Here is a 12,176-nt window from a genome sequence, read left to right as displayed (position 1 = left end):
ACTGAACCTGTAATGTTACTTGTTTGAAGTTTATTTGTAAAATGATATTTTGATTTGAAAATTAATAAAAATATTTAAACAAAAAAAAAAAAGACCGAAGTCCATCGGGTTCAACCTATACAAATCTAAAAAAAAATTCAAAAAGCTCCAGTTAAGCTTAAATAATCCTACTAAAAAGTGACCCATTTAATAGACATGTGCATGGCGAAAAAATTTGTTTCGGTTCGTTTCGGATCGATTAGAATTCGGAAAATTTCGAATCGATTCGTTTTGGATTCATTTCAGATTCATTCGGATTAGAAGAAATTTGTCTGGATTCAGTTTGATTCGGTTCAATTCGGTTCGATTCGGTGTGGAAATTCGGCAATTCGGTAAGTGTTAGGTGGGATTAGACTAGTATTATACTGTATTAGGTGTTAACCTAACATACTGTATAATACTAGTGTAATCCCAATGGCCATCCGAATTTACAAATTGATTCGATTCGATTCGGTTCGGAAAATTTGGCAACATTTGAATTCGGAAATTCGGTTCGATCCGAATCGCCGAATTTTCCGAATTTCCGAATCGAACCAAACCGAATTGCACATGTCTACCATTTAATACCAGCAATCATATCCATGAATTTTGTTTCTAGACAGAAATGTATTTAAACAATTTTTTAATGTGTCTAGGGTATTGGCATTCACTACCTCCTTTGGTAATGAGTTCCACAATTGTATTGCTCTTACAGTGAAAAATGTTTTACGTTGCAGGAGATTAAATCTCTTTTCCTCCAGCTTTAAATTGTGACCTCTTGTCACAAACAATTTCCTTGGAATAAACAGAGCTTCTGCCATCTCTGTATATGGGCCTTGAATATATTTATATAAAGTAATCATGTCACCTCTCAAGCGCCTTTTTTCTAAAGAAAACAGACTCAGTTTGGGTAGCCTATCCTCATAGCTTAAATTCTCTATTCCCCTTTTTAGCTTTGTGGCACTTCTCTGAACTTTTTCTAGTTCTGCAATATCTTTTTTTGCAATCGGTCCCCAGAACTGAATATTTTAAAATAAAAAGAACATTTTCTTCTATGTGAAGAACAATGGAATGTAAAGTGTTCCTATGCACCTTCGACTTTAGCACAGTTGATCTAGAGCAGTGTTAGGATAGTTTGTGAGCAAGTATTTCTTCAGCACGCCTCATAGAAGTCTATAGGAAGAAAAGCACAGTCAGGATTTCCAAAGTCCTGAAGTGAGCGCGCCTAAGTGTGTCACTCTTGTGCATACTTTTAACTTTCAACTTCTAATACACATGCTAATGCGGCTACATTGATTTTTTACTTTGAGCGCAGTAAATTTTGTAATCTAGCCTTTACTTTGTATGCAGATAGCTAGCAAAGTAGTGCTTACTTACTAATATATACTATGCATACATTAAAACAATTACCATAGTATACTTTATTTAAATACACCTTAATTTAAATCAGAACAAAGAACAAAATCCCAAAGCGCCACCCTAGGTGTATCACAATAATAGTGGTGAAAAATGTGTTTTTATAAACAACTAGGTAAGGTACACGGTTATCTCAAACACAGCAAAAAACTAGAGGAATTTCTAGCTAATAAGCTTCTCACACTATACCTCTATAATAATGCATATATATGTGTTGATAAATAAATAAATAAATAAATAAATAAATGCACTCTTACCAAAATATTGCTTCACAGTCTAAGTAAATCACTGTAGTCCATTTGTAAATAAACAGTCTCAATCCACACTCAATCCATCCACTGGTGTGAATTCTGTGGTAATAAAGGATGTGACAAGTCCCTGTGAAAAACAAGAGAACAGGAGCTCAACTCCGTGCACCAAACAGTACACGGATGATCTAAGTGTAGATTAAAAAACAATTTATTTATAACATAAAAAGTACACGCATCCAAACATCAGCGTATACACTCACATCGGTATCCTCAAACATATGAGGTATGTATATGCATATAGTAGTGGTTCATGGGATGGGAGTGTCACTCCACCGGCCTTAATTTAAATGTAGACGTAGTCATATGTTTGCTTGAATAAAATACCATTTAGGAAAGTGATTCTAGGACATTGTAGTATATATAACGCTAAAGTGGTATTCCTCAATGTATATCTCACCTAATATCAAGAGTGTTAAACGAAAGTTGATGTAGGATTTTTTGAAGCAATAGTTTTACCTTTTTACTCCTGCTGATTATCATAAACTATGTCATTCTATGTGTTTGTGTTTTCTGTGTGTGAAATAGTCTACAATTTTGTTCCTAATTTCAAAGATTCTATTTTAGTAAATCAGACTGATGTTGTCTCTGATGATGCCTCTAATTGTTCCAGTTCAGCTAGAAATAAGGCAGTGCACTTCACCTTATCTAAGGTAAAACATTTTCATATTTTGTTGTCATTTACTGTCTATTGTTTCCCTGAACACTGACAAAAAGTGTGAAAATGTTCTTCTGGGTACATTACCATTATTTAATGGTGTAGGATGAAGGAGGTAAATATGTTGTGAAAGTTATCTGGATTACGAGTCTTGCGTTAGCCTTAAAAAGCAACACCCCTAACTTAAATATAATTTTAAATAATCTAAATAAAATTACTACAATTAAATAAATGAATCCTATTAAAAACTAAATACTTACCTATAAAATAAACCCTAAGCTAGCTACAATATACAGTGGGGGAAAAAGTATTTAGTCAGCCACCAATTGTGCAAGTTCTCCCACTTAAGAAGATGAGAGAGGCCTGTAATTTTCATCATAGGTATACCTCAACTTTGAGAGACAAAATGTGGAAACAAATCCAGACAATCACATTGTCTGATTTGGAAAGAATTTATTTGCAAATTATGGTGGAAAATAAGTATTTGGTCACCTACAAACAAGCAAGATTTCTGGCTCTCACAGACCTGTATCTTCTTCTTTAAGAGGCTCCTCTGTCCTCCACTCATTACCTGTATTAATGGCACCTTTTTGAACTTGTTATCAGTATAAAAGACACCTGTCCACAACCTCAAGCAGTCACACTCCAAACTCCACTATGGTGAAGACCAAAGAGCTGTCGAAGGACACCAGAAACAAAATTGTAGACCTGCACCAGGCTGGGAAGACTGAATCTGCAATAGGCAAGCAGCTTGGTGTGAAGAAATCAACTGTGGGAGCAATAATTAGAAAATGGAAGACATACAAGACCACTGATAATCTCCCTCGATCTGGGGCTCCACGCAAGATCTCACGATGTGGGGTCAAAATGATCACATGAACGGTGAGCAAACATCCCAGAACCACACGAGGGGCCTAGTGAATGACCTGCAGAGAGCTGGACCAACGTAACAGAGGCTACCATCAGTAACACACTACGCTGCCAGGGACTCAGATCCTGCAGTGCCAGACGTGTCCCCCTGCTTAAGCCAGTACATGTCCGGGCCCATCTGAAGTATGCTAGAGAGCATTTGGATGATCCAGAAGCAGATTGGGAATATGTCATATCGTCAAATGAAACCAAAGTAGAACTGTTTGGTAGAAATACAACTTGTCGTGTTTGGAGGAGAGTGAGAACCATACCTACTGTGAAGCATGGGGGTGGCAACATCATGCTTTGGGGCTGTTTCTCTGCAAAGGGAACAGGACGACTGATCCGTGTATATGAAAGAATGAATGGGGCCATGTATCGTGAGATTTTGAGTGCAAACCTCCTTCCATCAGCAAGGGCATTGAAGATGAAATGTGGCTGGGTCTTTCAGCATGACAATAATCCCAAACACACCACCCGGGCAACGAAGGAGTGGCTTCGTAAGAAGCATTTCAAGGTCCTGGAGTGGCCTAGGCAGTCTCCAGATCTCAACCCCATAGAAAACCTTTGGAGGGAGTTGAAAGTCTGTGTTGCCCAGCTACAGCCCCAAAACATCACTGCTCTAGAGGAGATCTGTATGCAGGAATGGGCCAACATACCAGCAGCAGTGTGTGACAACCTTGTGAAGACTTACAGAAAACGTTTGACCTCTGTCATTGCCAACAAAGGATATATAACAAAGTATTTAGATTAACTTTTGATATTGACCAAATACTTATTTTCCACCATAATTTGCAAATAAATTCTTTCCAATTCAGACAATGTGATTGTCTGGATTTGTTTCCACATTTTGTCTCTCATAGTTGAGGTATAGCTATGATGAAAATGACAGGCCTCTCTCATCTTCTTAAGTGGGAGAACTTGCACAATTGGTGGCTGACTAAATACTTCCCCCCCCCCCCCCCCCACTGTAACTAATAGTTACATTGTAGCTAGCTTAGGGTTAATATTTATTTTACAGGCAACTTTGTATTTATTTTAACTAGGTACAATAGTTATTAAATAGTTATTAACTATTTAATAACTTCCTAGTTAAAATAAATACAAATATACCTGTAAAATAAATCCTAACCTAAGTTACAATAACACCTAACACTACACTATAATTAAATAAATTACCTAAACTACCTACAATTAATTACAATTAAATAAAATAAACTAAAGTATAAAAAAAAAACACACTAAATTACAGGAAATAAAAAAAGCATTACAAGAATTTTTAACTAATTACACCTAATCTAATCCTAATAAAATAAAAAAGCCCCCTACCCTATACTTCTGCCGCTTGGAGGACCTCTTCTGCCCGGATCGGATGAAGACTTCTGCCCCTCTGGAGGTCCACTTGTGCCCAGCTGGGTGAAGACGGTTCATGGCAGGGTGATCTTCAAGGGGTTAGTGTTAGGTTTTTTTAAGGGGGGATTGGGTGGGTTTTAGAGTAGGGTTGGGTGTGTGGGTGGTGGGTTGTAATGTTGGGGGGGTATTGTCTTTTTTTCAGGTAAAAGAGCTGATTACTTTGGGGCAATGCCCCGCAAAAGGCCCTTTTAAGGGCTATTTGTAATTTAGTATAGGGTAGGGAATTTTATTATTTTGGGGGGCTTTTTTATTTTATTAGGATTAGATTAGGTGTAATTAGTTTAAAATTCTTGTAATTCTTTTTTTATTTTCTGTAATTTAGTGTTTTTTTTCGTACTTTAGTTTATTTAATTTAATTGTATTTAATTGTAGGTAGTTTAGATAATTTATTTAATGATAGTGTAGTGTTAGGTGTAATTGTAACTTAGGTTAGGATTTATTTTACAGGTATAGTTGTATTTATTTTAACTAGGAAGTTATTAAATAGTTAATAACTATTTAATAACTATTGTACCTAGTTAAAATAAATACAAAGTTGCCTGTAAAATAAATATTAACCCTAAGCTATCTACAATGTAACTATTAGTTATATTGTAGCTAGCTTAGGGTTTATTTTATCGGTAAGTATTTAGTTTTAAATAGGATTAATTTGTTTAATTATGGTAAATTTATTTAGTTTAATTTAAATTATATTTAAGTTACGGGGGTGTTAGGATTAGGGTTAGACTTAGGTTTAGGGGTTAATAAATTTATAATAGTGGCAGCGACGTTGACGGCGGCAGATTAGGGGTTAATACATTTAATATTGTTGCGGCAACGTTGGGGGGGCAGATTAGGGGTTAATAAATATAATGTAGGTGTCGGCGATGTTGGGGGCAGTAGATTAGGGGTTCATAAGTATAATGTAGGTGGCGGCGGTGTCCAGAGCGGCAGATTAGGGGTTAATATTATAATGTAGGTGTCAGCGATAGCAGGGGCGGCAGATTAGGGGTTAATAAGTGTAATATTAGGGGTGTTTAGACTCAGGGTTCATGTTAGGGTGTTAGGTGTAGACATAACTTTTATTTCCCCATAGGAAACAATGGGGCTGAGTTAGGAGCTGAACGTTGCTTTTTTGCAGATGTTAGGTATTTTTTCAGCCAGCTCAGCCCCATTGTTTCCTATGGGGAAATCATGCACGAGCAATTAAATGGGCTGTTGAAACTCTCAAATATTATTTGTTGGGCAGAAAATTTAGGCTAGTTACTGATCATGCACCTCTCAAATGGATGAGTCAAAATAAGGATAATAATAGTAGAGTTGCATGCTGGTTCCTTAGTTTGCAGCCCTATAACTTCTCAGTAGAACACAGGGCAGGTTGTAAACAGGGAAATGCTGATGGCCTTTCACGTATGCATACGCTTTTGGCCATGGTCGCTCACCCCACTAGGTCTGAGCTGGGGGGGAGGATGTGTGACAGAACCCAAAGCATAGTATTGGAAGGTGTCTATATTGACCCAAAAGTGCTGCAGTGCAGGGTATGGCTTAACAACCCCAGGGAGAATAGTTGTGTTTGTTTACCACATAAAGAAAATATGTGATTTATTTCTAGGTCCCTGGGGTGGAGCATTTGTAGAGTAGGGCGGGCCAGTGCTCCACCCCGCAGTTTGCAGGCAGCACATCATGTGAGAAAGTCCAGTCCAGGAATTCCATCTCACCCAGCTAGCTATTCACCTGCATGTGGCAATTGACAGCAGGTGCTAATAAAAATCCCCAGTCGGGGGGGCGGAGCCAACTATTGAAGCAGCTAGACGTGTTTTTCTGAAGCTCCGGGCTCTTAGACTTAATTAACGGATTGAATCCACATACAAAGAGCCCAAACTTTCTCTGTGACATCCTAGATAGCCTGTATTTCCCATCCTCTACTCAAAGAAATAGAAGATTTACTATCTAGCGAGTTTAACGCGGACAATTACTTTATAGCTGCGCCACGTGGAGATACCAGACAGCACCTACATATAATTGGCGCTGTTGCAATGGAGGTCCTAGAGATTTGGGAACAACGGACCCAACAACTCCTAGAGCAGCACTTTCAGAGCTTAAAAGAAGATCTAATGTTGCTACTACTACCCCTTGCACCGCAGCTGAGCCATGAGGCTAAGAGCACAAACCTTATGCACTGCGGCGGGGGCTACGCTACACTTGCAGACAACATTCAATACTGCTCAGAGATCCCTTCTAGTGACCTCCCGCTGGGCACTGCGTTATGCAAGTCAGGTCAGACATCGGACCCTTTCCTTCCGCTACTTATACACGCAGAGCCAGTACCTGGGGAGATATTGTGTTCTGGAGCTGTTCGCAAACACGTCTGTGTGTCTTCTTTGGACCTCCCTGCTCACCGTGTTCTTCCAGCCCAACGCCAAACGGCCAACCCGGAAATCGTCTAGGTTAGACTTAAATCTGGTGATCGGCTATCTGTTAGTTGGATTACCTATGTTATATCAATACTCGATATGTGTTTTGGGACTTTGGACTCCGATTTCTGTGGTCTTGTGACTGTGCCATGTTTGGGAATTTCTGGTATTCTGGACCAGGGCTGACTGCCTGAGCGCTAGGATCCAATGGTTTGATTTATGTGCACTGTTTAGCGCTAGTTTTGTCTCATAGGTTACAATGAGTTAAGTATCAATACTATACCCACAATATTTAGCTACATAACTCATCTTGTTAAGTTTAGATCTTATATATTTTAGCTTAGTGCTGTAATATTTTAAAAATGTCCTCTTATATTTAAGTTTAGCATTCTGTACTGAAATAAATAATACCGCAACTATTAGCTGCATATCTCTACAAGGATAGATATAACCCCACAGAGATAAAGATATTTAATCTCCCTTATGTAGTTGTTTGACCTGCCAGTAATTTTGAATCCCATATCCACTCACATGCATCAACTATTCATATACTGCTCACATAATAGTAAATGATGTTTATCAGGTTGTTATTGGACATAAAAGTATACATGGACTCCTGCATACAGAAGCCGGCTCATATATGTTACCGGTACTAGATCTAGCTATTTCTCTAATACAGCTGAGTATATGTACCTCTCCATGACCAATGCTCCTAAAGAAGGTCTAGAATCTAATTGCAAGCATTTAGGGTATGAGTAAAGACAGCCCCCCTCTTCGTGACTCTATCTAGTTTCTATCACTTCAGACACAAGCATCTATTTGATATGTCTTTCCCCTACGCCTTACTCTTTAACACCAACTTATAAATTCCAGATTCAATTTAGCCCAAGCCCAGTATGCAGGTTATCTGATCATCCTAACATATATATTTTACGGCCTGATGGGTTTGGTTACCTAGGTTATTATATACTTGGTAAAATGACTGTTCTCCTAGGACTCTCTATATAATAGGCATAATCTGTATTCTTAGGCAATTGGTTCCAGAACTAGCTATACTAATCACTTTAAAAATACCGAGCCTATTGAATTGTCTATTTTAAACGCAGATGATTTCACTTAATTACACATATTTTATTACTCTCTCTCCAGGAACTTATTTGACATAATTTCATATACAGTGCAACCAAATATATGTCTATATGTGAGCATGTGGGTATGTGCATTGTGTGTGCGTGTATATCTCTATTTTTGTAAATATGTGCCTATGTATGTACGTGCACACACTCACCAGTGTTTATGCTGTGACCTTATGAGGAGGGGTACCTATGAGCAGCTTTATCTTATGGTATTAACACGTCTCATAAGCAAGGTTACTTTTATCTATTGAGGCATTTAGACATGAAAGACCTGTGTAAAAATAAACATTAACCTGTCATTTGTACACAGCTCTGTCTCTTTCAGTCTCCATAGGGTTAGATAGTCATCCCCCCATATCTATAGGAATATGAGCTCTGATATGCTTATAGACACGTGATAATCCACTGTGATAGCAGTATATTGTATTATATTTATTCAAGACTTCTGACTAAGTTGCTACACATCATTTAGAGCATCACACACAATATCTAATGGAAGCTAAAACCCTGCTGTATTTGGAGCTCTCTGAGTGTATCATGGGCCATAGGCAAGTCTTACATTGTTAATATTATACCTTGAATAGGCTATATGTCTCCCTATTAGTTATCTAAACAGTAAGTTGTTTCTTTGGAGCCCACCGCTGTAACTATATAACATGACCTCTATTTACCCTCTCCACATTATTATTTTGGCACCCTAAATGGCTCCACCCCTTACCCCCTCCCCTATTTCACTTAGAGCGGCTTTGGCCCGCTGGACTCCCGTTCCCCTACTTTCACTAATCTGGTCCAAGAGTGACCAACTATAAACCAATCCACACTTGCCCCGATTTTACTAGAATCAATAACTACATGAATGTTTTCCATAGCAACGTGGGGATCACATTACCTACATATATAATATAAAAATGAGGTTCCATTATATTTTACTGAAATACCGCTTTCATCTTGCAATTTCACATTTATTATCTGTTACCTATTGTAAGTCTAGTCATTTATTTATTTACTGTATGAACACTAGTTATGGCTGTACATTTTATAGCTATTATGTATAAGTTCTTCCACTGACGTACAGACTATATTTCTAGAATTACAATGTTTTTACTTCTTTGCTAAGTATTCATAGTACTATTGTATGTCTCAATGCTATGTTATCATTGTCATTAGATGAATATTTCATGTTATATTTCTCACAACCTCAATAAAAATATATTTAAAAAAAAAAAAAATATCCCCAATCAGGGAGTCAGTCAGAATGCCAGCGGAAACTGCGACACTCTCCTGAGAGACTGAGAGGAATTATCTCTAAAGGAAAAACAAAGTTTGAAAGGTCTGTGCATTTTTGTTTTTGTGAAAAGCCACATTAGTGCAGATAGTTGTACTTGTTAGTAAGTGCTCAGTGAAGCAAGCCGCTTTTGTTTTGTTTATGTTTATTTTGCCTGTTTTTGCCAGACCTGTCAATAAACTGACTATATTTTTATTTTGTGTGGTGTTTGAAGACTGTGTGATTGCAAGATCCCAGGTCACAATACATATACATGTTTAGACATGTATATGTGTGTATCTCTATGTGAAAGCCCTTTGCATGCCTTTTTTTTCTAACACTTAAGACCTCATATCTTTGAGCCCTTATAACTTTTTTTATGCAATTTAGTTAAAAAAAAAAATCTAGATTGAGTTATTATGAGTGTAACTGTACTTATAAATGTATTTTTTATATTTTTTGTGACACTTTTTATTTGAGCATAACAGTCAACCAGAGCTCTGAGGTCGCGCTATCCTGACGTGTATTAAATTCCATTGCACTCAAGCGGTCGCATTTACTTTCAACTTGTAATACATTAATTAAATTCAGGATATACATGACACCTTCTCTTATCCTCACACTTGATTACTTCCTATGGTCACTCAAAGGGCAGGCCCCAGGGGTTGGTACCCCTCTGGTTCTGTTCAAACGACAGGCCTGCCTTAAAGTTATAACCCATTATGGAACAATTTATACAGATTTTGATACTTTACAAAACATTACAGACTGAATTTGAAATCCATTGCAGTATATTTTGGGCCAGATTATAAGTGGGGCACAAAATATTGCTTCCGCGAAAACAATATTTGCGCTCCACTTTGTAATACCAGTGCACGCAAATGTGTACGAGAGCGTGCTTCCAGAGGCTCCAATGGGAGCTTCATATATGAACACATAAATATATATGTATATAAGCATATACATATATATTTACAGGGAGCACACAGTTCCAATAGACCGCAATGTAAAGGCACTTTCCAGTGCTGTTTTTTTTCTAGCACCCCACACCCGCCAACTTTTAACCCCTTAAAACTGCCTCATGCACATATAAATTGAAGAAAATGCTCCTTTTTTATTTTAAAGGGCACAATATGGGTGAATTTGCCCATTTGCGGGCGTGCGATAAATTAGCGCTCCACTTGTAGTCTAGCCCATTATATTCAATTATAAGCATTCTGGCTCTCATATTCACTAGAAAATAATTTTCCTTTAAAAGTTTTATGCTTAAGGTGCATTTAACATGCTGCTTATACTATAGTACCCACAATCCTACATTTTACAGCCTTACTTACAATAGTTATGGCTTCCCTTTCTGAATCTGCAACATTACTATTTTGTCTCCAGTTCTTTAAGGATAATTTTAAGATAGTGGCTGCTGTTCAAGATCACTAGAGCCAGTACACATTTGAACCATGCTGGTTCAAGCAATACAGCTGACATACTGGCAATGTAAATTGTGTTCTACTAAATTTCAGTGACTATGTACTAACACCTGCTTACATAAACAAACATAATTTTTTAGGTCATGACCCCATTACAGTCTTAGATGAATAGCTAGTTATTGGAGAATAGCTGAAAATGATTCACAATTTGTCTCTTTCTGTTTCATTTGCATCTGAATGAGTGTACGGACCTTGAAATGGTTATTCTGGTCTACAGCTTTTTGTATGTTTGCCTATGTCTATCCACTGTTTGTAGCATTTGTATATAAATTAAATCTGTGAGAAATAATTGTGTACTATCTGCAAGATGGCTTGCAACCCATTTTCTTATGAATAAACATTAAAGGGACAGAATACACAAAAAAAACTACTTTATGGGAATCTTTGTCCACATAGAAATTATCCCAAGGAACAGTCATTTTTTTCCATGCAGTCAAAAACAAGTTTCTTTAACATCCTTTGCCGTTGGACTCCTTTCAGCTACATCATCACGTACAAAGGGGTAGCGGTTGTTCATGAGCTCTTGCTCCTGTGCTTGAGGGTGTTTGATTTGCGCATGAGCACTGGTTCCTCAGGCAGATAGTGTCACTGTTTGCACCCTGGAAATATACAGCTGTTGTCCCTGCTATGAACCGGGTCACCAGCAGGGGATTTATATTATGGGGATATAGGATATAGACAGCCATGATTCTTGTTTTAAAAGTCAGGCAGAGTCATTTTGCAAACACTGCGCATGTACTACCCACCGTGCATGAGCAGGAATCATTGTGCACAACACGGAGCCCAGTCACTTCCGCTTCTTTGTACATGATGATGTAGTTGTCATTGACATTAGCAAAATGGTTACAAAAATTTAATGAAAGCTAAGCAATATTTTCTTATTACATAGCATTTATTTAAAAGTGAGGGGCAGTCGTTGATTAGAATTACAAATGGAACTGAATTAGGTATACACAGTGGCAGAAAATGTATCTGTGGAGGACAAAATGTCCAAAAGAGGTCAGTTAGATTATTTTGTTACATAGGCCCATATGTTATAAACATTGTCCCAATAGCAATATCATGATATCATGATTGAGATAGCCGGTGAAATGTTATAAAGGACTGAGATCAGTGTTTGAAGGTAGTTCCGCCAAGCAGCATTTTAACATACTTCACTGTGGGAAGAGATGCATCT

This window comes from Bombina bombina, chromosome 2 (assembly GCF_027579735.1).
Source record: "Bombina bombina isolate aBomBom1 chromosome 2, aBomBom1.pri, whole genome shotgun sequence".
NCBI lineage: Eukaryota > Metazoa > Chordata > Amphibia > Anura > Bombinatoridae > Bombina > Bombina bombina.
The sequence above is the reverse complement of the archived record's forward strand: the minus strand, read 5'-3'. Positions refer to the sequence as shown.